The sequence below is a fragment of the Panthera tigris genome, chromosome A1, assembly GCF_018350195.1.
Source record: "Panthera tigris isolate Pti1 chromosome A1, P.tigris_Pti1_mat1.1, whole genome shotgun sequence".
NCBI classification, from domain to species: domain Eukaryota; kingdom Metazoa; phylum Chordata; class Mammalia; order Carnivora; family Felidae; genus Panthera; species Panthera tigris.
The window spans coordinates 162,360,674-162,385,239 of NC_056660.1; positions in this window are offsets into that span (position 1 = coordinate 162,360,674).

The following is a 24,566-nucleotide window of genomic DNA, read 5'->3' on the forward strand; positions in this document are numbered from 1 at the left end:
GGTTCCTTTTCTATTCTAAAAAGTTAAGTTTATAAGTTTTGGGGGGCCAAGATTTATTTAAATCACAGAATTAATAGCAATTCCTTTATCATATTTTATAATAAGTTGATGTTTTTCCATTTGTATAATTGGTTTTTTCGCCAGCTAAATGATTTAGTTGTGTCTTTTTTAATAGTAGCATTTATTCAAGGGAAAAAATGTCTAATCACAGGCTTTTGTTATATAATAGAGGGCAGTTTCATCCAGCTGCAAGGATTGTAGCCTAAGTATTTAAGAAGAAATAACAGACCTCTATTTGCCTTGCACATTTTAACCTTACTAGACATCACATTTAACAATCCATGTTGGCTATCTTTATATGATGGTACAGTTTTTGTATAGAATCCTATTGTATGAATTTACTATAATGTAACCACTCCCATATTGATGGTATGGCTTGTTTACAATTTTTGTTTTCATAATACTAAAATGGACATCTTCATATGTATTTTCCTGAAAGATTTTATCACGAATTTAAAACTACTTTTCAGAGGCTCCTGGGTGGCTCAGTCGTTTAAGTGTTGGACTTCAGCTCAGGTCATAATCTCACGGCTTGTGAGTTCTAGCACCGCATGGGGCTCTGTGCTCACAGCTCAGAGCCTAGAGCCTGATTCGGATTCTGTGTTTCCCTCTCTCTCCGCTCCTCCCCAACTCGTGCCCTGTCTCTCTCTCAAAAAATAAAATAAGCATTAAAAAATTTTTCTAAACAACTTTTCAGAGAAAATGTAAATAAAGTTGTAAAACGTATCCCAATTTTGGAAATATTAATGTAGAAAAAACAAAAAACTGTATTTGAATCTGTAAACACGGATATTAAAATAATTTTGCATGTTTTCTACAAGTTAACAAATGATTGTTGCATTAAATATCAATATAGGCTTTGAAATATACCTACCAACTAAATCAGTCTCTGAGAAATTAAGCAATTCAAGAGCTTAAGATATTTCAAGAGACCAGTTTGAATTAAGCAATGTATGTTTATGAGGTGCTGTTAAATATCCTCCATATAATATCTATTTCAGCTAAAACCTCTAAACATGTATGTAGGAAGAACAACTCACTAAAGTAACCTAGGGAGGCTATTTTATATAGCTCTTTTCGACAAATGAGTCAATAAAACAGAAAAATGACATGATGTTACAAATTACCATAATGTAGTTTATTTAACAAGGAATGACTTCACTATTAAGAAGAGGTATAGAACTATCTGTGCGGTTAGTAAATGGCCCTGGATTGTTTAGCTGCCGAGGTGTATGGTTCTTGATTCTTCACTGATAGAGTGTAGTGACTTTTTGCAACAGTTTCTACTATGTTGCCTCCCATAACTATGTAGTCAAATTTGCTGCATATTCTATATGAACTATAAGACCTACAGGTTGTAGGCTGAAAGTGACTGCAAAGTATTGTTAAAAACATTAAATAAATTGGTGCTCTCAGCAATTACAGGTATTTTGCTTTATTTATTTTGCATTGGCTTCCCATGAGTTGCTTATGTTTATTGAGAATAAAAGTCTAACTGCTGGATAAATGAAATGCTAAGTAATTTTTAAACTCATAGGAAAACAAACGTGGCAACCATGAAGGAAGAATCATGTATGGAGAATTCAACCTAGATTTTGGGTCCAACTCTTCTTAGTTATTATGTGATTTGGGGGAATTCTTTTAAATATTCTTACCTTTAATTCCTCATTTATAAAATGAAAATAATGGCAACTCATTTGAAAAATTATTGTGAGGGCCTGATGTAATATGCTAAGAGTGTCACACAGTTCCTGGTATACAGTAGATACTTAAACAAAGATAATTATTTATAAAATTATTTCAAGCATAAACTTTTATATTAAAAAGTACCTATTATGTGTAGCCCTCTACTACCTACTAAGTGAGACCCTCAGTCAATGGATAGAAGTTGACTTTACTGAGGGGCTTTTCATCCTTAATTAACCGATAGAATGTGAAAAAGTAATGGTTTGCAAGAAACATAATAGCCAAAATCAATGTTTACTGTGAGGTACATTAGAGATAAGACTTAGGACACGTAGAAATAAAGTTAAAAGCTATAACAAAGAGTTTTAAGGCTTCCTGAAGCAGCTTTACAGACAACAAATGACTCTGAAAGGGAATGAGCTGGAAAGAAAAGGAAGAAGAAGAAGAAGAAGAAGAAGAAGAAGAAGAAGAAGAAGAAGAAGAAGAAGAAGAAGAAGAAAGAGGAGGAGAAGAAGGGGAAGAAGAAGAAGGGGAAGAAGAAGAAGGGGAAGAAGAAGAAGGGGAAGAAGAAGAAGGGGAAGAAGAAGAAGGGGAAGAAGGGGAAGAAGGGGAAGAAGAAGAAGAAGAGGAAGAAGAAGAAGGGGAAGAAGAAGAAGGGGAAGAAGGGGAAGAAGGGGAAGAAGAAGAAGAAGAAGAAGAAGAAGAAGAAGAAGAAGAAGAAGAAGAAGAAGGAGGAGGAGGAGGAGGGGGAGGAGGAGGAGGAGGAGGAGGAGGAGGAGGAGGAGGATAATGCGTAGATTCCCAGGTATGACTCCCTGACTGACATCTCTGTGGAAATAGGGGACATTCAGAAATATCTGGGAGAGCTGGGGTTCTGCAGTTAAGAATTTGTGATGTTGAAATAAACATAAAGTAATTTTTACTCATTAGCTAGCAAAGCCTAGGAATTCAGTTGCAAAATGGTTGAGTAGATTGAAGTTGGAGACAGTAGATTATCCAGGAGGTCAATAGGTGAAGTAATACGCAGCTGAATAAGACACATAAAAAAGAAGAGCGTTGGAAATTCTTTCCTGTTATTGATTATACATTTTAATAAATAATTTCAGATGTAAAGCCATTCAAAATGATTGCTAGATTACATGTTAAAATTTTGAAAACAAGTAAGACACTAAAAAATGAAGAGAAATTATTCTGACGCTTGTTAAAATGAAAAGGATGACTTTATTCAAGACTCTGCAATAAGGGTGAGAAATTGTGCTCGACTCCCAATACAGCAAAGCAAGTGGGGATTTATAGCTAAAGACTAGGCTGAGGGGGTCAGTAGATAGAAAATTACTAAGAGGAGACATCAAACACAAGAGGATTCTTGCTAACAGGACTCTTGCTAAAAGCAGGCCAAAGACTCCTATATCAAAGACGGGGACAAGGAACTTGATCAGATAACAAGGGTGATCAGATATCAAGGGTAGGGGCATGATGTCTTAGCAGGATTCTTTGCTAAAACTGATTTTGAAAAGAGGGCTTAGGGGAGTGTATCTAAAATTTGGTCAAGGAGAAGGTCTGTCAGGATATTTGATGCTTTGCTTCTGCACTGTGGCTGACGTTCAACTTACATTACCTAAAATAAATCTACTTTAATATTATAGGCCATTTTGAAGATAATCCCTCAATAAGCTTGAAAATAGCATGTTTCATTGATGTGTTAAAGGTCACAACCAAAGGAGGGAGTCAGGGAAGGGTACCGAGAGGGTTTGGTGCTAGACTTAGTCACAGGTAGGTCTTGGCAAAGATTGGTCAGAATTTGCAAGTTAGACCGGTCTCTGTACAGTCAGTGATTGTATTTTCAGAACTCATCAGACTGTGGGGAGTTACTGTTGAATCAGTTTTGTCTTAGAACATATGGGTCCAAAGGAATTGCTGTTGAAAGATTTTGACTTTAGGAGGCCAATATAGAAAGTCTGTAATCACAATTTGGATGATAGTTGACATAATTTGCCAGTGTATTTTGCTTGTTATGGTTTCTGTCTGAATTCCTAATTCCCCTCTGCCACAACTTAATGACCGGCCCCTGTTTCCTTCACGTCTACTTAATCAGATACATGGTTTTAAAAGATTTAATTTGCTGCCATCTAGTGGTCATAGACTTTCATTTTTATATTAAATCTAAAAGAAATGGATTGAGACATTTAAAATAGAGTTCACATGCTGCTACATTTGTTACTTACATTTTCTTTCAGGAAAATATTTTTAGTTATTGTCACCTACAGAAGTACTTCATTTTTTTAATCATACTTCCAGTACTCTGAGAGTTGTAGTTACTGACTACACTGGGTGTGTGATAGTTTATTTTTGCTTCTACTGTGCTAACTTTTATAACAGAGCCTACAATACTTACAAAACAAGTTTCAACACAGAAGTTTTAAATAAAAATTTTAAGCTTTGAATCGGGTTTTAAAATTCTCTTAATTAGGAATCAGGAATGCCTGATTTGCAAATTCTTGAGGCAGGGGTTGATTACATACAAACTGATAACCTGTGGGGTTAAACTGGGCCACAGTTAGGTTTTAACAGATTGATTGACATTTTATGTAGGCTGTAGTTTGACTCAGGGGAACAGCTATTATCCTTCTCTCATCTCTGCAGGGAGAGAGGCCTTCTCCTAAACTACCCAGAAAGGAGTGGTGGGGATTATTTCTGGTCACCCCCTCTACCTCATTATTTGCATATATCCCAGAAAGAAGGATTGATTTGTCAAACTGGTGAGAGTGGGTCTGGATTGAGCATGCAGGAGCTGGGCCTGCAAGCTATCTGTCCTCTTTACCTGTGGCAACGTGGTACGGGGTACGTTGGATTCGTGGGAGGAAAAGTACGTTTCTGCAAGTCCCAGCTGTGCTCTTTCATCTAGCTTTTGCAGGAGTACAGCTGATACTTTGCTCTCACCTCACTTCTGAATCTACTTTTTTAATGTATTCAGAACTCAAAGGAAAAAAGAGAGTATAATTAGTATCACCACAAAACCCAGTATTTTGCATGTGTATGTGTGAAACAGGACAGCAAGTGAATTAGAGGAAGTAAAATAAACAGTGAAAGGTCTCTTTTTTTGTGGGATTTAGGGATGCATCACAAACAGAGAAAGAAGACCTTTGGGAGGCCAAGCAAAAGAGAGAGATACTAAAAAAGTATTGAAGTTAATGCTGGAGCTGAGAGAGTGTTTAGCTCGACCAAGTTGACTATCTTCAGAGGGGTAGTTTCAAGAAATTCAGAGGAGGACAGCCCTTTGTATTCTTAGAAAGTTTTGACCTGATTCAAGGTCCTGAGGGATATAATAAAAGCACTTTTCTTTACATCCCTCGTAATCAAAGAAAAAATTTAAATGGCCAATGAAATTGAAAACTGGAAGAAAGGGGAATTTACCATTTATTAATCTATCATGTGTCCCAGTAAATAATGCAGGTATGCTCAGCACACCTCTTAATCCCCTTCTCCCCACTTCTGCTGTTCTTTTCTCCTCTCAAAGGGGCTGGCCATGCAGGCTGCAGTTCCCAGGCTTTGTAATCAACTGCTTCCTGTTAGATTTGGCAGTGGGAAGCTGGAAAGAAGGAAGAAACCAGGGTGCTTCTCTCCCCTTTCTGCCCGTAGCAGTTTCTCTGCCAACAGCTGCATCTTCCCCATTGATCCTATTTCTGCTATTCAACACCAGCCAGTGAGCTTCACGGATACTGCCTTCTGTTTCTCTATCCCTCCAGCAGGAGGAATGGAGCAGCTTCCTGCTCTTGCTAATTTCTGGAATGCCTCACCGTCCCCTACATGATTTTTCCGTTTTTCCATTACCTATTTAACCAATTCCAGGTATTACCTTCTTTAAAAAACAAAAACAAAAACAACATATGGAGTTGTCTCTGGCTTCTGCTTTACTCTTAGGACCCTGACAATATATGCAATACACACATATACTTATATGTGTACATCTAGTTTTATTCTGATTCTGATTCCATCTCCAACTCTTTCTTAGAAAAGCATCTTTGGCAAGACTGAGGAAAGCAACACAGACTTTTTTAGGATCATTATGTAGCATAATTAAGCTTTAAGAAGAGGTCCATATCCACCTTTAAGAAGAGGTTCTGAAGAACTTGCCCCACCCTGGACCCCACCATAACATCACTGATGGAATCCTCTAAGAGTGTAAACTTGCAGGTGAGGAGAAGGATAAAGGCCTGCAGGGACTGGCAGTGGGGATGAAGTAGAGATAGGAATACCTAATCTCTTATTTATAGCCTCATGTTCATTATCTCCCCAGCCCTGGGAGAGAGTGATGTGAGACACCCAGACTTGTACCAGGTTCACTCCCTCCATGAATTTCTAGGATGTTTCTGAGGACTATTAGCACATTCCAGCAAATCTCTAACATCAAAACATGATTTTCAACAAGATGAAAATATCACTCACCCAAAAAAAGTCAGCAGTACCAAATATTTATTTACCTCATTAATGAGGGAACTGGCAAGATGGTGAGTCTGGTTCAAAAAATAGTTGCAAAAATCAAAGTATTTATAGTGACTTAAAGAAAGGATAGTAGAATAAGAATACTAATTAAAATACAAAACTAGTTAATATTCTGCAGGATGCTAAAACTGTGACCTCTGGGGTTCATCTCTTTTTATAGGACATAAATCATTTCATCTCTTGAACAAAATTCACTTGTATTGCTATCAGAAAATAATCATGTGCATCTGCTTCTACAAGTGAATGACAACCATTACAGAGATATAAGATATCATAATCATTACTAAAATAGAAAGTCAAGCAAAAGAACTCACCTTTAGGGAACTGGATAAGATTTCTGTGAACTTCAATACTTAGCATAACACTGAAAGGAGGCCTAGTAATCTCTTTGCCTATTTCTAAGATTTCAATACCTTTTCTTAACATTTGCTTGAAAGCTGAACTACTTCCTGATTCAACAGGACATGGCTCATCTCTTCTGAAGGTTGCCACTAACTGACCTGAAGTCACCTTTCCCTAAGCTGCTATTCTTCTCTCCCAACAAGTTAACCTCCAATGTTGAGTCAGTGACCAACCATCCAGTTTCATCTGAGTCTAAAAGATTTCCAGGGACATGGGACCTTTAGAACTAGAACCAGAAAATTCTGGGCAAACCAGGACAAATTGGTCATCCTAGCGAAAGAAAGAAAGAAAGAAAGAAAGAAAGAAAGAAAGAAAGAAAGAAAGAAAGAAAAGAAAAGAAAAGAAAAGAAAGGAACCCTCAAAACTGGACATTACATAAAACCACCCCAAGAATCCCCTGGCCAAACCATTCCAACATAACTGCTTGTGAACATCTCTACCCTTAGTTCCCAGTATCCCACCATGTTATATGGAGTTCCTACACATACTAGTGTTCTTCAGCATGACTGTCCTGCTCAGAATTCAGGACCAGGACTCCCTCAAGGACTCCAGAAAATGCAAAAGTGGAGAGTTTTTCATTCTGAAAGGAAACAAACTTCAGAGGTATGGATCCATTTCTTTGTAGGAAAAGTTTTTATTTATAATGCAGAGTAATTTCACTCCTCACTATACTATATCCCTTCATTTCAGAATGGAATATTGGCTTACTATAGGAAAAGTCCCACTAAACTGATTAGGTTTTTTTCCCTAAAACTAAAGAAATAGCTGATTTCAAAGGTAAATTCAAGCTTCCCCATTTATAGAAGCAAAACTGCTTGCAAATTTAAAATTGCAGGATTTTCCCTTCTCATAATATGTAGTATTTTATATTTTTCAATGATTATTGCAATAATATATCCCATTCAACAAACTCTATCAGTGTGAAATTGGCAGCTCTCCACCAGGAAGTGGGATCTATGTCTTCCCCTTGATTATGAGTGGGCCTATGAGTACAGCCAGAGTAATGCCTTCTGCCTTCTGAGGCTAGGTCATAAAGTAGTTTGATATGTATCATCCCCAACACAAAAACAAAATCAAACAACAAATATACATATATACCATATATATATATATATATATATATATATATATATATATATGTATATGTATATATGCATATATATATATGTATATGTATATATGTATATATATATGTATATATGTATATATATATATATACATATATATATATAAAAATTATTTTTAAGCTTATTTATTTGTTTTGAGAAAGAATGGGGGAGGAGGAAGGACAGATAGAGAGGTAGATGGAGAATCCCAAGCAGGCTCTGCACTGTCAGCACAGAGCCTGACATGGGGTTCATATTCATGAACCATGAGATTGTGACCTGAGTTGAAGTCTGATGCTTGACCAACCGAGCCACCCAGGTGCCCCATATTCAAAATAATTTTTAAATGGTGACCAGGGACACATAACATGCTAAGAAGCCTGTTCACACACAGAGGTAGAAAGGAATGGTAGAATCCTCTGTTCTTATCATCCTTAATTATTCTAATGATCTATCAGCTAAGAATTCAAGCAAGTCCTCCTTGAATTTTGTTGAAAGTAGAGAATTAGAAATCACCAAACCTGCAAAAAAAAAAAAAAAAAAAAACCACATAATTTTACTCATTGGTGTTATTCACCATCTCAAGACCAACAACCCTTTTTCAGATAGTCACTTTACTTGGCCCTGGAGAATTTCTATATTAAGTGTAAGCAGCAGAGTTAAGGGTATTCATGGGTAAGAGGTGGGAAAGAGCAGGTGTGAAGAGAGAGAGGCAAAGAGGCGTGACGTCTCTGGAATAATCTCTCCTCCAGCCACAAGTTCTCAGGTAGAATGCATGTGGAGTTCAGGATCTAGAAAGGGATTCCCTTAAAGTTGTCCCAACTCTTTAAAGTGTTCATGTACCAGGTGGAGGCCACCATACTAACTCATTTTATCCTTAGCACAACACCATGAAGTAGCTGCTGTTATTAACCCATCTTGTACAGGTGAATATTTGGACAAAGACATGTAATGTAATATTACTTGTCCAATGTTACACACTTACCGACCGGCACAACCAGAATTCATATCCAAGTTGTCTCTAAAGCCCACATTCTTAGGCACTATCCTGTATATCTCTCATACATACTGTAAATTCAAATAAAAAACATACACACACCATTTTGTTCTGAAGTCCCACAGCAGAAAAAACAATAAGGAAGGAAAAATACATGTTAAATGAGAAAAAAGGAAATCACTTATGATCTCAAAGATTATTTGATCTAAATGTCTACTACCATGTACTTTATTTATTTAATTCCTAGAAACTTATAACCAATAGAAGACTTATGTGATTTGTTTTAATTTTCTGTTTATCTAGCATTACCACTTGGTAATAATTTTTAGATCTTACAGTTTATCTGCTTGCTAAAATCTTGCTGGCAGGAAGAAGCAGTCAGGAAGGAAAACATAAACATAAATCACCATTTCTCTTTTCCAGGTCTTGCTCTAAAATCTCATTTGTCCTACTATCTCAAGAGCAGAAATTTTAAAAAGTTGCAATTAGTGTCTTTGGGAGATATGAATCTCTGAATCAATGTTATTGCAGATCTTGGAAGGTTTTTTTTTTTCTCTTTTTCACACAGCTCTTTGCCATTTATTTCCCTCAAGTAAGGAATAACCATTTTACTTACATTTCATCAGCTCTAATTTATTACTTTTTCTTAACAACCTCCCAACAAAATTTTTTTATCAGCTACTCCAGAAAGAATCCATTTAAAGTGTCAATAATCCCTAGAATAGAATATTTGAGTAGTTAATTAAACTAAGTTCCCATTGAGAGTATTTTTTTTCTGCATGACAGTAAAAGACAAGCTGGCTTTTGGAATTGTGGTCTTTAGCTTCAAGCTTCCATTAATTTCTGAATCTGTGTTTTGATTCATGAATTTTTAAGAGGGTGTTGATAGAAAGAAACCAGAATCTTGCCTGATACCATGCCATAAATCTAGAGTATTTCCATAGCAAAACAGCACCTCTGGGGAAATCTTATTGCAAGTAATATTAACCTTGAGCTTCAGGAAACTCCATTGTCTATAGTCTCGAGGATAGTAGATTTAGCCACAGTCAACTGTATTTCAATAGTAATTCAACATGCTATTGCAAAATTTTGTTAGTAATCAGTTCTCGGTTAGAGTTCCAGTAAAGACCCACTTGTTTGAAATAATGGGGATAAAATGTACAGCAATAGTGTGATCCACAAAGCAGGAGGTATTTCTTGTACATTCTGCCTGTTCTTGTCATGGTGTTTCAGGCCATACCCATGCTTGGATAGAGGGAGGGAGAGAGGGAAGGTGGAAAAGAGAAACATTCTGAGCCTGAAGTGGGGAAATGTTGTTAAAAGTTTAGTGAGTTACATATAGAAAGAATCACACTCCTTATTTCAGATTTGAGATGCTGTTAGGCTCTAATGTGTCTAATAGGGCAATAAATTTCTCTGACTACAGACAATGTAAATAGAAACTTCTATTTATTGAATTTCTTTTGTTCTGTCCTAGATTGTTACAACATTAATCTTGTCAGTCAAAATTCCTGCCCTGCCAATGTAAATATTTAACATGTCTGAATCTCAATTTCCCTATCTGTAAAATGTGGAGAACAATGCCTAATTCTGTACTGGGTACGAATTAAAATTAAGTGTATTAAAACCTACTACAGTGCAAACATACTGTAGGTACTCAGCAAATGATGAAAATGATCGTCATTATTAGGATCAATGTGAAATTCATAGGGAAAGCACCTCATGAATATAACATTATATAACACAAAAAAGTTGGAACTCAGTGTACATAAGGTGCCATTATTCCAGAGGCAGATTACTTCTTGTTCAAGTTATTTAAATTGGACGTGTAGGCTACATCACACATGAACCCATGTGTAGGTCATCATTGTTCTCTTATGAAAGGAAAAAAAGTAGTTCCACTCTCCCTCCTTGTCAATTCTCTACGATGTGTATTCTTGTTCATGTGCAGATCACCAGAACCAGGCTACATCTCTCACTACAAAGATAGAAATGATGGTATGATTAAGGCAAGGTTTACTTAGTCCAGGAAATAAAAGCCAGGAAAGGAAGGTGATGGGCAGAATCGTGACAAACTGAGTTTTATAAGAGCTGAGAGCAAAGGAAAATTTGTTGGGAGTTCAGGAGAGGCCTATCACTGATATTAAGAGTTCAGGTCTGAAGAACTGCTTAAGCCCTAAAATCCTAGCATTAAAAGTACCATTTGAAATAGTGATTTTCCAATCTGGCTATTGGGTTCTAGGTACAGGCTCTGCTGAATTTGGGGAATTCACCCTGAGTTACAACTGTAACTCAGAGAGGGTTGAAATGAGCTCAGGTTGCAGAAGGACTTTAAGATTCCCACCATGTGTCAGTGCTCATTAGGATCAGGTCATCCAAAAGTCTGTGTGGATTTTAGTCAGTTTTTTAGGACTGGTGTAACAAAGGACCACAAACTGGGTGTCTTAAGCAACAGAGATTTATTGTCTCACAGTTCTGGAGACTACAAATCCAAGATCAACATACCAGCAGACTTGGTTGCTTCTAAAGATTGTGGCACAGAATCTATCCCATCACTCCCTGCTAGCTTCTGATGGTTTGCTGGTAATCTTTGGCCTTTTGTGGCTTGTACATGCCTCAACCCAATCTCTGCCTTCATTTTCACATGGCATTGTTCTTTTGTCCATGTCTGTATCTAAATTTTCCGTTTTTATAAGGGCTTCAGTCATATTAGATTAAGGGCACCCTACTTCAATATGACCTCATCTGAACTAATTACATCCACATGACTCTGTTACCTCTAAGTTTCTGAGGCACCAAGAATTAACATTTCAACATATAAATTTTGAGGGCATAAAATTGAACCCTTAACAGGATCCTTGTAATTATCACCTGTTGCTAGGTCTCCCAGACAAACCTATGTTGTTACAGAGAAAGGAGCAAAAGTCCACTGAAGTAGGAATATGTGTATGAGTACACAGGAGACAGCCAGTACTGGTTTATTTTTTCAGTGGGGTGAATTAGCCAAGATAATAGAGGATTCATTGCAGAAAAGAGCCCCAAGGGTTGGGAGACAAATATCCAGGTCTTTCTCATTACTGCATATCTGATGTGAAATGTGGAGAAGTTTTAACGTGTTAAGGATTTAGAAGCATGATTCTAAAGACCTGATGTTAAGTCCATCCATGAACATGATGGAAAAACATACCTCATTTAAAAAAAAATTAAAGTTTATTTATTTATTTTGAGAGAGACAGAGAGAGAAAGAGAGAGCATGGTTGGGGTTAGGGGCAAGAGAGAGAGGGAGATAAAGAATCCCAAGCAGGCTCCACACTGTCAGCATGGAGCTCAATGCAGAGCTCCATCCCACGAACCAAGAGATCATGACTTGAGCCGAAATCAAGAGTCAGATGCTTAACCAACTGAGCTACCCAGGAGCCCCAAAAAAGTACATAATTTTAAGATGAAGTTAGATTAGTTTTCTGTGACTACTTATTTGCAATTTATCCCCAAATTTATTTGAAGAATAAAGGAAAGGAATTAGGTTCTTGGTAGTGAATAATAGAATCAAATTGACAGTCAAAGATTCATCAGGTAATCGGCAGAATTCAGATAAAAATAGGAACATTTAGTATTTTCTAGGGAAAAGACCAATAAATTAGAATGAATAATGATCTTTTTTTAAATAAGGAGAAGGGCGCCTGGGTGGCTCAGTTGGTTAAGTGTCCAACTTCAGCTCAGGGCATGATCTCACAGCTCGTGGGTTTGAGCCCCGTGTCAGGCTCTGTGCTGATGGCTCAGAACCTGGAGCCTGCTTTGGATTCTGTGTCTCCCTCTCTCTCTGCCCCTCCCCCACTCACGCTCTGTTTCTGTCCCTCTCAAAAATAAATAAACATTAAAACAATTTTTTTTAAATAAATAAGGAGATTAAGGCTTCTGAGAAAGTTCTCCTGGTTATGGAATATGGTGACCAGTCTGCTATTTGGTGTCAAAAACAATAACTTTTTGGCAATAAATTCTGCTCCTGCAGAGACTGAATGATTGTTTTTAAGAATTGTTTGATTTTGTAGATTTTGTTTTATTTTGCATGAATCCATCAGCTCTTCTTTACTTCCATTCCCTGTCTTATTATTACCCAATCCATTTAAAGTGTTTGCTTTGAAAGTCAGTGTTGTTCCAGCAAAAGTACCCACATACTGCCAATTTTCAGCAGTTAGCTATGTACCACACCTCACTAAACACAGCTGAATTTCCAACCAAAGCAGTCACTGATTCAGCACCACTATCAGAGGGCCTTGCTCTTGAAATGTCAAAAGACAACCATTAAGTGACATTCTGTGAAAGAAAAAAAAATAAATGCATGTATGTTACCATAAGCCCAACTCTTGCCTCAAAGAAAAAATTAAATATTAAATGTATATATTGAATTTATAGGTCATACTAGAAAGGTGGTTGTGTGTGTGTGTGTGTGTGTGTGTGTGTGTGTGTGAAATCATATGCTTTGGTTCTAAAAGAAACATATCTTACTCTACAAAAATACCTCACATTACTCTAAAAGCTCTGTCTAATCAGTCAACATTGCATTCACAAAATGTGGAAGGGTTGGTTTCTCTGTCTCCTTTTTAAGTAACCCTAATAGCAGTTTTATTTTTCTTCCTTTTTAAAAAAGTTTAACTCTTATTTTTTCTAGTCAGTCATGGCATAGTATTAGGGCTGGTTTTCAATAAGCATTAATCCATTCATTCAATAAGCATTCTTGAACGAGAGAGAATATAGTGATTAAAAACACGGGTTTGGACATTAATCTACCTGAATTTGTATCTTGACTCTGTCATTTACCAGCTCTATGTATTGTTTCAGGGCCTTGGTTTCCTCAAATAAGGATAACGGTACTACCTCTCTCATAGAGAGGTTGCTGATTTGAGACATGCATTCACACCAGTCTAAGAAGCTATTGCTGGAGCAGTGGGGAAGGGAATAAGAATAAGAGTTAGGTCAATGCAAGGCTGTAAGGGCTGTGGACCAAGTAGATTTCCTTGGAATTAAGAGTATGTTTGGCAGGCAAGAACTGACGTTGCAGTAAGAGAGAGCAGCACATAAATGTATGCCAATGCATAAAATGAGAGCACCTTTGGGGAAATTCCAATAATTTTTCAGGGCTAGAATGAAAGTGAGTCTAAAGAAATGGTGAAAAAGTGAGCATGGAGAAGAAGGGGTGAGCTCACATATCTTTAAGCATGTTTTACATATGGTGTTATATATGTGGCAAAAATTTATAGTATTTTAACTTTAAATTAAATAGCTTACTTTTATTGATCACCTGAAGCAATTTAAGACCCATCATAAATAATAAAAAATAAAAAGGTTTTCATTTTGTTCCTTTAATGAAGACGATAAATAATAAGCACCACCTTCCTTTCTGGGGAAATAGGAAAACTGGGTCTAGCATTGTCTATTATCATTGCCATTGTCACAAAATATCTTGAAAGGACCTGAAGATTTTGGAATCTCAAGCAACTGTGACTAATCAGTGACATAGATTACCTTTCTTTCTCTGATAATTGAATACTCTTTTTCTTCGGGGAATTGCACATTCACCTATTTGATATGATTCCAACAATGTCTCCATCCACCCAGGTTGGCCAGTCAAGCATCACATGCCTCCAAAATTAATGATTATTCCAGAAGCAGACACTTGACCCAAACAGAGCCGATCAACTCTTCTCTGGCAATTAATATGAACTCTGGATGATGGGAGCTCTCCTTCTGTTTATATAACTCTTGTCTCTCCAGGGACAACATTGACACCACATGTAGAAGGCCTGCCTGAAGGGAAAATACAGAAGAGAAGAGCCAAGAGATAGAGAAAGAAAAAAAAAAAAAGGAAAAGGTGTGCTGCATAGAATCAAGTCCTAAACTAGCAATAACCATCTGGATTATCAGTTATACTTGCCAATACATTTCATTTTCTTGTTAGGTCAATTTAATTGAACTTCTGATCCTAGCAACCCAAAGACAACAGAGATGATCTAGAGTATGCAAATTTTGATCAGGATAACCAAACAGACAAAATAAAATAAGCACAGACATCTCTGCATATTATATCCATTTCATGTATCTTGGTAAACATTTCAATAAAAAGTTCTTATATATTTTTACTTAAAAGGGTCTTGAGAGATTCCAACTGTCAAAAATCTCCATCCCTAAATAGAATCACCTATGTTTCATGAACTCACTAAATCCTCTGTTTTGTTTTTTGTTTTTTGTTTTTTTTTCTTTCAGGAATCACATGAGGAGATAGGCAAGGTGATTAAGGGCAGAGACTTTAAAGCCCTACCACAATGCTTTGCCACTTACTAGCTATGTGACCTTCACTAAGTCACTTAACCTCTTTGTGCCTCGGTTTCCTTTTTTATAAAATGGGTATAATAATTGTCCTATCTCATAAGGCTATTACAAAGATTAAATAGGTTGGTATATGTAAGAGGCTCAGAGCAGGGCTGGACATATAATAAATATCACACAAATGTTTAAAAAGAATATGATGCTACTTTTTAAGCCATGGTATAGAACTGCAATATACATTTTATTAAATGAATAAATGAAAATAATCTTCATAGAATTAATGTGGTCACTAACATTTTCGTTAAATGGTGAATTTTAGATTAATGAAGTCTATATAAATCTGTGTCTGACTCTTGTAATTATAAGCTATTTTGTATACTTTTTTCAGTTACTGAGGTATTCAAAAAATTAACATCCAAATGTGCACACTTAATCTGAATCACTTGACAACTAAATTGCTTCCTAAGAACTTAATTTAAGGCAGACTACAGGAATCACTAATTCAATTAAGAGGTAGAAGTCAGTGGAGGTAATTACACCGGTTCTACCACAGCGAACTCTGACATGGAAGATGACTTAGCCCAGCCCTGCCCAGTTCTCAACAGTAAAATCAATGGCAGGGAATGAGCTATTCACCAAGTTTAGTAAGTAAACAGATATTAGTTCATTGCAATTAAGTCTTGATCCATAACTTGTATTTGTGAGTAAATTATAACCTACAAATTGCAGACCAGCTTAACAGTTTTAATATTTACTAAAAATTAAAAAAAATTAAACACTTAGAAGAACAGGCAGAAAACCAGCATTATCCCTTATAAGAGACTTTAGTTAAAATCATATAATCTATCTGTGTCTCAAGGTCCTCATGAAATAAACATAATGTTTGCCCTACTCAAAGCAAAGATTGCTGGGTGGTTCAACAGAAATAATGTTGATCAGCCTTTTTAAAGATACGTGATGTGATTGCAAACTACCTCTTCTATATGACTTAGGATCTTCCGGGCAATATTCATCAGGCACTTCCTATAGTGGTACTAACAATTGGATCCTTACTATGAAGCACATATTATTTCCATTTTACGATGTGTAAATTGAGACATAATAATGATAAATATTGGGTCCAAAATGACTCACAAAGCAAGTTATGGAGTCCAGATTCAAATACAGGTGGAACTGTCCTAAAAATGTTTACTTAACCCAGATGCCCATGCTCACTTTCCTCAGGCGTCCCATTGATTCCAGCCTTGGCTCTGGAATCATATCTGTGAAGGGCTGGCTTTAACTTACTCAGTGTTGACAACATCTTGCCTCAAGCAACTGTCCCAGGGCCTTCCAAATCTGTGCCCTGAGAGTCCTGCAGGATTCCATTCAGCACGCACACAAGTGCAGATCGGGACTAACGACACCAGATAACCTTTAATCAGTGCAGAATGAGAGTGAAGGGCAAATGCTCTGTCGTGTGCACCCTCAGGTAGACAGTTTTGAGATATTCTACACCTTCCCCTGAAGGATGGGGCTCTTGTCACCTACAGCAGTGACCATCTCAGTAACTTCTTTTGGTCTTGGTTTCTCCTGCCTCCCTGTTTGATCTTCCCCCTCACTGCTATCCTGTCTGCTTCCCAAATAACCACTGGCACACAGATCTTTTATTAAGACTATGCTTTTAGAAGATCTCAGATTAAAAGGTGGATTAACTGAAGAATTATCGGAGATCAAGTTTCAACTAAATTAAGAACTCTTAATATCAGGCACTAATTTTTTTTTTTAAAAAAGGGGCCTTATTATTTTAGGTGTTGTAGACAAAACAAAAAGACATAATTGGCAGAAAGTACTCACAGTTCTGGTCACAGGAGAATGAATTTCACCATTTGGATATTCTTAGGATGATGGGATAGAGATGAATACCATGTTTATGGGCCTCTTGGGCAAAATCCAGTCTCCACCGCACTTCCACATTAATGCTTTATTTTGTTTTTACAGAAAATACTCTATTGGCATACAAGTAGGGCCTCAAAGCATAATTAGATCAAGCAAATGTTATCTATACCTGCTCCACCACCTCTAGACTCACAGTCTAGACTCTTGTGCTTCCTCTGTATGTATTCAGTTTCCCAGATCCTGTTAATTAAAATAAGTCTGCTTGAGATGCATCTCCACTGAGGCAGACAGAGTAGAAAGAGGGAAATGGAGTCAGGGGACAAAGGGACTACTGTTTCTCTTTACTCATTTAAGACACGGTTGATCTATTTGAATTACTTTTCTTAGGGAAAAAGTTTACTAAACTTAGTAACTACAGTTAGAAATCTATTTCTTTCTAGTTACTATTTCTCTGATTAGGTCATTCTGGCCAACACAGCATTACTTACTTCAGGTCTATTGCATGTTTGGGACCCTCTTTCTGAATTCTGAACATCTCCACATCACTTTCTCCTCTGTCTTCTGAAGGGGGAAGAAATCTTCCACACGATGCAATATTGAATATTTTCTACTGTTTAAATTATTGTGAAGGCTAGGGTTTCTGGAGATTCATTATTAAGGTGGTTGCTACTATCAACAAAAGTGCTCACTGGAAGGGGCTCCTGGGTGGCCCGGTTGCTTGAGTTTCTGACTCTTGATTTCAGCTCAGGTCATGACCTCATAGTTGTGAGATTAAGTCCTGTGTTGGGCTCCATACTGTCCATGGAGCTTGCTGAAGATTCTCTCTCTCTCTTTCCCCAATGCCTACCCCACCACTTGTGCTCTCTCTCTCCCTCAAAAATAAATAAATAAATAAATAAATAAATAAATAAATAAATAAAATAAAATAAATTTAAAAATGCTCACTGGAATAAAATTAGTATGCATTATTAATCTCCCTTGCCATCAGTGTTCCATTTATAAAGCTGGGATGATAAGATCTACTTCACACAAAGAGATTAAATCAGAAATCTATATAAGCCTCCTAGCACAAAGTGTGGTATATTTTAGTTACTCAAAATATATAATAAATATTCAGTCCTTTCTTTGTTGTCTAGAAATGACAGCCTTTAGTTACTCCTGATTATAGCAATGTGCATATTACTAAAATTAAATAATAATAGCTATTACCTGTACTAATTACATGTCAGGCACTTTTCATGTCCTTTGTCATTTTATCCTATACTGTGTGAATTAGGCACACAAATCCCAACTTTACAGATATAAAGAAAAGGAGGCAAAAAGTACCTAATTTACTAAGAACACACAGTTTAGCTAGCTAGAATTCAAACAGGTCTAACACAAAAACCCAGGCCATTAACCAAATGGATACTTCTAAATATCACTAAATTAGTAGCTGGTTAAAAACTTAATACAAGTTCTAATGAAATATAACCCAGTGATAACCACAAGAAGAGCATTCTAATGATATAAGCTGAAAATCCTGTCAAATTAATCAGAAATTCTGTTCTTTAATAAATACAGATTATTATGTGGAGAAAAAGGAACACATGAGAGTTCCTTTTGGTAGAAATATAAACTGGTATAGCCACTCTAAAAAAATAGTACTTCAAAAATTAAAAACAGAAATATCAGATGATCCAATAAGTCCACTAGTGGGTATTTACCCAAAGAAAAAGAAAACACTAATTTAAAAAGGTACATGCACCCATACATTTATTGCAACATTATTTACAACAGCCAAGATATGGGCAATCTAAGTGTCTGTCTATAGATGAATGGGTAGCAAAATGTGATACATACATACACACACACACACACACACACACACATACATACACACAATGGAATATTATGCAGCCATAAAAAAACAATGGGATCATGCCATTTGAGACAACATGCATGCACCTAGAAGTTATTATACTAAGTGAAACAAGTCAGACTGAGAAAGAAAAATACCATATAATTTCACTCAGAGGTGGAATCTAAAAAGAAAGAAAGAAAGAAAGAAAGAAAGAAAGAAAGAAAGAAAGAAAGAAATGAATGAACAAACAAAAAGCAGAATTGGAGCTATAAATACAGAGAATAGACATGGTTTCCAGAAGACAGGGCTGTTGGAGGTTTGGCCAAATGGGAGAAAGGAATATGGGTAGAGGGGGAAAAGGCTTCCAATTATGGAATGAATAAGTCACAGGAATAAAAAGCACAGTATAAGCAATGTAGTCAAGGATATTAAAATAGCAATGTAACAGGACAGATGGTAGCTACATTGTGATGAACAGGGAATAATGTACAAATTGTCAAATCACTGAGTTGTACACCTGAAATTGATGTAACATAGTATGTCAGTTATACTCAAATTAAAAAATTAAAAATAAATACTGACTATTCAACATGCTTAATCAATGTAGATGTTTCATATGTTAGAAATTTCACAAAATTTCAAGCTCAGAATAAACCAAGTGTTTGTGGCAGAGAAATCGGGGCAAATGTGGAACTGGTGGGGCATTAAACGTAATCTTAACTAATAGGATGGTTTCAAATGTGTTCATGTAACTGTTAACACCGCTACACAGAAATACCCTTTTTTAGTAAAAAGCTGTAAGATACTGCTTCACTGTTGGTAGGGAAAGTTGTATTTGTATGTCTGCCCATTCTGGAATATTCTACTGTTTTTCTAAATGGCATACTACTGCACGTAATTTAGTTTATTCCTAAAGCAGTAGTTCTCGAATATGACCACACACTGTAATTCTGTAGGGAACTTTAATAAATGCCTGGGTCCCATCCTTGGAGATTGTGATTTAATTGGCATGGGGTGTGACCTGGGCTTCAGAATTTTTTAAAGCCCCCAGATATGGCTACTGTGCATTCAAGGTTGAGAACCATCCTCCTGAAGCATGTTATAGGAAATATACATTTCACATATCTTTGTATGGCTTTGCTTCCCTATGAAAAGTAACATTCTTGAATGACTCAGCCTTTCTCTCAGAGTAGATTTCAGGAGCTATACACTCTGCAGCGTTCCTGCCCTCTTTGCCGTTCTGTGCAATATACTTGCTAGTATCTTGGCATTGGCCCCAGAGGGGCTTCACAGAGATGTTCTCCGCTTAACTCATGAGCTAGAATTGCTTGCAAGTTTTCTTTGCTCACCAAACAAGCATTGTACCAATTTACAATGCCACAAGAAAGTCAACTGGTATTCCTCAGAATAAATTGGATACTAGCGATAAGTCTCCTAAATACAAAGGTCATGATAAAGAGGAGATACTTAGTTTCAAATACCTGGATTTCACAAAGCAAAGGAATATGTTCTAAAAAGTGAAATTTCTACATCTCTATAATTATCTAGTGCATGTTAATTGATTCCAAGAGTTGTTAATTTGGAAAATAGTAGCCCTGTGGTAGAAGATATTCATGGTATAATTACTCAAGTTTAAATGTCATTTCTGCAGAATCTTGGAACATTTCAAATACATGATGGTAACAGTATTTCTGTTATCATATGTATTTGTTTATTGTTTCAGAAAACTGAAATGAAAAATTATATCCTTTCTAATTCCTTCAGGGAGCTAGTTAATAAATGAAAGTTCTTTTGGATACTCTAACTGATTTCAAACTAATTTATTTATTTTTCTTATTAAAGCATTTCTTTTTTCTTCAAAATTTTATTTAAATTCTAGTTAGTTAACATATAGTGTAATATTGCTTTCAGGAGTAAATGCAGTGACTCATCACTTACATATAACACCCAGTGCTCAACACAAGTACTCTCTTTAATACCTACCCCCCATTTAGCCTGTCCCCCACACCCTCCCTCCATCATCCCTCTTTGTTCTCTACCATAAATATTCTCTTATGGTTTGTTTCCCTTTCTCTTTTTTTCTCCCTCCCATATGTTATTGTGTTTTGTTTCTTAAATTCCGCATATGAGAGAAATCATATGGTATTTCTCTTTCTCTTCCTGACTTATTTCGCTTAACATAATATGCTCCAGCTCCATTCACATCACTGAAAATGACAAGATTTCATTCCTTTTGATGGCTAATATTCCATTGTATGTATATACCACATCTTTTTTATCCATTAATCAGTCAATGGATATTGGGCTGTTTTCATAATTTGGTTATTGTTGATAATGCTGCTGTAAACATAAGGATACATGTACCACATCAAATCTGTATTTTTGTATCCTTTGGGTAGATACCTAGTAATGCAACTGCTGGATTGTAGGGTAGTTCTATTTTTAACTTTTTGAGCAAACTCCATGCTGTTTTCTAGAGTGGCTGCACCAGTTTGCATTCCCATCATGGTGCAAGAGGGTTCCCCTTTCTCCACATCCCTGCCAACACTTGTTTCTTGTGTTGTTAATTTTAGCCATTCTGACAGGTGTGAGGTGGTATCTCAATGTGGTTTTGATTTGTGTTTCCCTGATGATGAGGGATGTTGAGCATCTTTTTATTTATTTATTAGCCATCTGGATGTCTTCTTTGTAAATATGTCTACTCATGCCTTCTGCCCATTTCGTTACTGGATTATTTGTTTTTTGGGTATTGAGTTTGAGAAGTTCTTTATAGATTTTGGATACTAACCCTTTATCAAATACGTAGTTTGCAAATATCTTCTCCATTCCATTGGTTGCCTTTTAGTTTTGTTCATTGTTTACTTTGCTGTGCAGAAGCTTTTTATCTTGATGAAGTCCTAACAGTTCAGGTTTGCTTTTGTTTCCCTCGCCTCCAGCAACGTGTCTAGTAAGAAGTTGCTACAGCTGAGGTCAAAAGGTTGCTGCCGGTGTTGTCCTCTAGGATTTTGATGGTTTCCTGTCTCAACCTATTTAATTTCTAATTTCAAAAGAAAGATTGTATATGATCTGGTATAGTTCAAATAATGAAAGAAGTACGTTTTGTCAATTCTTATCTATCAAAGATCACCTAGAAAACACCTATACTCAGCACAGGTAGATTTGTCACTAAAAGCAAGGAAGACTCCACACCATGGGGAAATGGGTATATCAAAAGTAGGGAACTAGGAAAGAATTTTATAGGGTTTGGAAGACTGGCATCAGAAATAGGATGGAGTAAGCAGGATTGATCAAGCTGAAAACTAGGGAATTACTAGAGCAGACAATGGTCTCCTCTTTCGAGAACCCCAGAGGAGTTACTCTTGACTCAGTTTGTCTATGGTCTTACTTTGTAACATATGGGTCTGAATAAACTGGTGCTATATCTATAATGGACACTATGGTTTCACTCATAAGCAAAACTTATCTGTTTTGCAAGGCATGGTGCAGTAACCTTTCAGAAGTTGTGGTTTCTGTTTCAATTCTCAGTTCCACTATCACCAACTAGCTATCAGTAGGGTGATTTTTCACTGTAAACAGAATTGAGCCTTATAACCATGTAGTTTAAGCCTGCTGATTTTTCAATGGTAAGTCTTTAATTACACTTCTGATCTCCTCTTTGGATATAGATATTGTACTTTCCAAAATATTAATGAAAGATGTAAATTAAGTGATTCCTGATGGTGTTAATGCTTCAGAAAGGCCTTTCCTGACTATCCTATCCAAAGTATCCCATTTCCTAAACCTAGGATTTGAGGTTCAAACATGAGCACGTATTATGCCATTACTCAATTTTATTGTCTAGATAGCATTTATCATCATTTGAAAGTTTCTTATTCATTTATCTGTCATCTGGAAAAGATCACAACAGACTCTCATGACTATAATCCTAGAACATCAACAGCACCTACCACACATAGGAGCCCAATAAATATTTGTTGAGTGAATACAATATTCATGTAACTTAATAACTTACTGATTAGAAAGACTTACTGTAATGAGTTGACAATCTAATTATATATATTTTATACAATCTTAAAATAGTTTTTAGAACTCAGCTATATTAGCAATGTTAACATTGAAAAGTATATGGGATATACATTTTTAAAATTTTTCCTTTTCTTTTTTTGTAGCTACAAAGGAACCAGAATAATTTGATAAGATCTCATGAAGTTATTTGGAAAAAATAATTTCTAGTTCATTAGATTAATCATGAATAGTTAAGAAATATGTTTACAATATTAAGTTATTTGGATCTAGAAACATCACCAAAATAAAATAATTTTAAACGTTCATATGACTACAAAAGCACAGTTAAGAATTTCTTCATTAGGAAATAAATATACTTTAATAGAACTAGTACTTATTAAAAATGGGAAATTCTAGATGGCTTTTAAAATCTGCATCAAAAGAAAAACAAAATATGAAGTTATACAGCTATCAATTTTTCACTTTTTAATTTTTTTTTTTCATAGGCTGAGGAGAGTAAAAAGGAAGCAATCTTTCCTTTCTGTCACTTTCTCTCTCTTTTTTTTTAATTGAACTTTAGTTGACACAGTGTTATATTAGTTTCAGATGTACAACACAGCAATTCAACAATTCTGTATACTACGCAATGCCTGTAATAATTTTATAAGGTGACAGGTGGTAACTATACTTCACTTTTTCTCTTAACTCACAAATTAATTTTCAAATTAGAATTAGTTATCCAAAGGAGGAAGAATGTTCTTCCTAGACTTTCAGAATGAGTTACATTTTTTACTATAATTTAAAAATTTTCTGGTGAATCTTAGTATTTATATCCCTCCAGTTCACTAATGTATATATCTTTTAAATTAATATTAGCAAACTTTGTGCAAAGATGGCCCTGAATTTATTATAATTATTAATGTCTAGATAACATTGCTAGAAATCACTTTTTTGAACAGTTGAGGATTGGTAACATCTACTGAGAATCTTAAGAACATGAATTGGTAACACAATATGTTGTATATGACCTAGGTATAAAATCTTCTCTGAAAAGGTTTAATCATTTTTTTTCTTAAATATTACATAATTAAAGGTTAGGCCATCTATGCTTCAAAGATATTTCAAATCTATCTATATACATATAGAAGCACAGGCTTTAAAAATCTGTTTTTAATAATTATTAAGTGAGCCAGATGCAAATTTTAAAGTTTATTTATTTTGAGAGAGGAAAAAGTGCTAGCTGGGGAGGGGCAGAGAGAGAGGAGAGAGCGAGAATACTAAGCAGGGTCTGCACTGAGCACGGAGCTGGATGTGGGTCAGGAAAGGAATCTAAGATCATAACCTAAGCCTAAGTCCAATACTTAACCAACTGAGCCACCCCAGGGGCCCCTGCAAATTTTAAAGGAGAATTGCTGTTCTGAGGTGTTACCTTTATTTGATGCACTCTGACTGCTATCATCAGTTTCATGGCAGCATATTGTTTTGTATGTTGAACAGGAGTATACTGTAGCCACAATCAGAATCATTAACCTTCTATTATGACAACTTAATTTATACGTTTCTACCACTCAACTCAGCTAATTGAAATTAGCGTACTTTTCGTTCAATACCATTTGCCTATAAAATTTGCAAAAGTAATTAGTCACATTCAGGTAGTTCTTATTTTTTGACTACTTAAAATTCCTAAAGAAGATGGAACATGAAGATCATTAACATGTAGGCTATACCCTCTTTCCATTTTACATGTAATTATAAAACACAT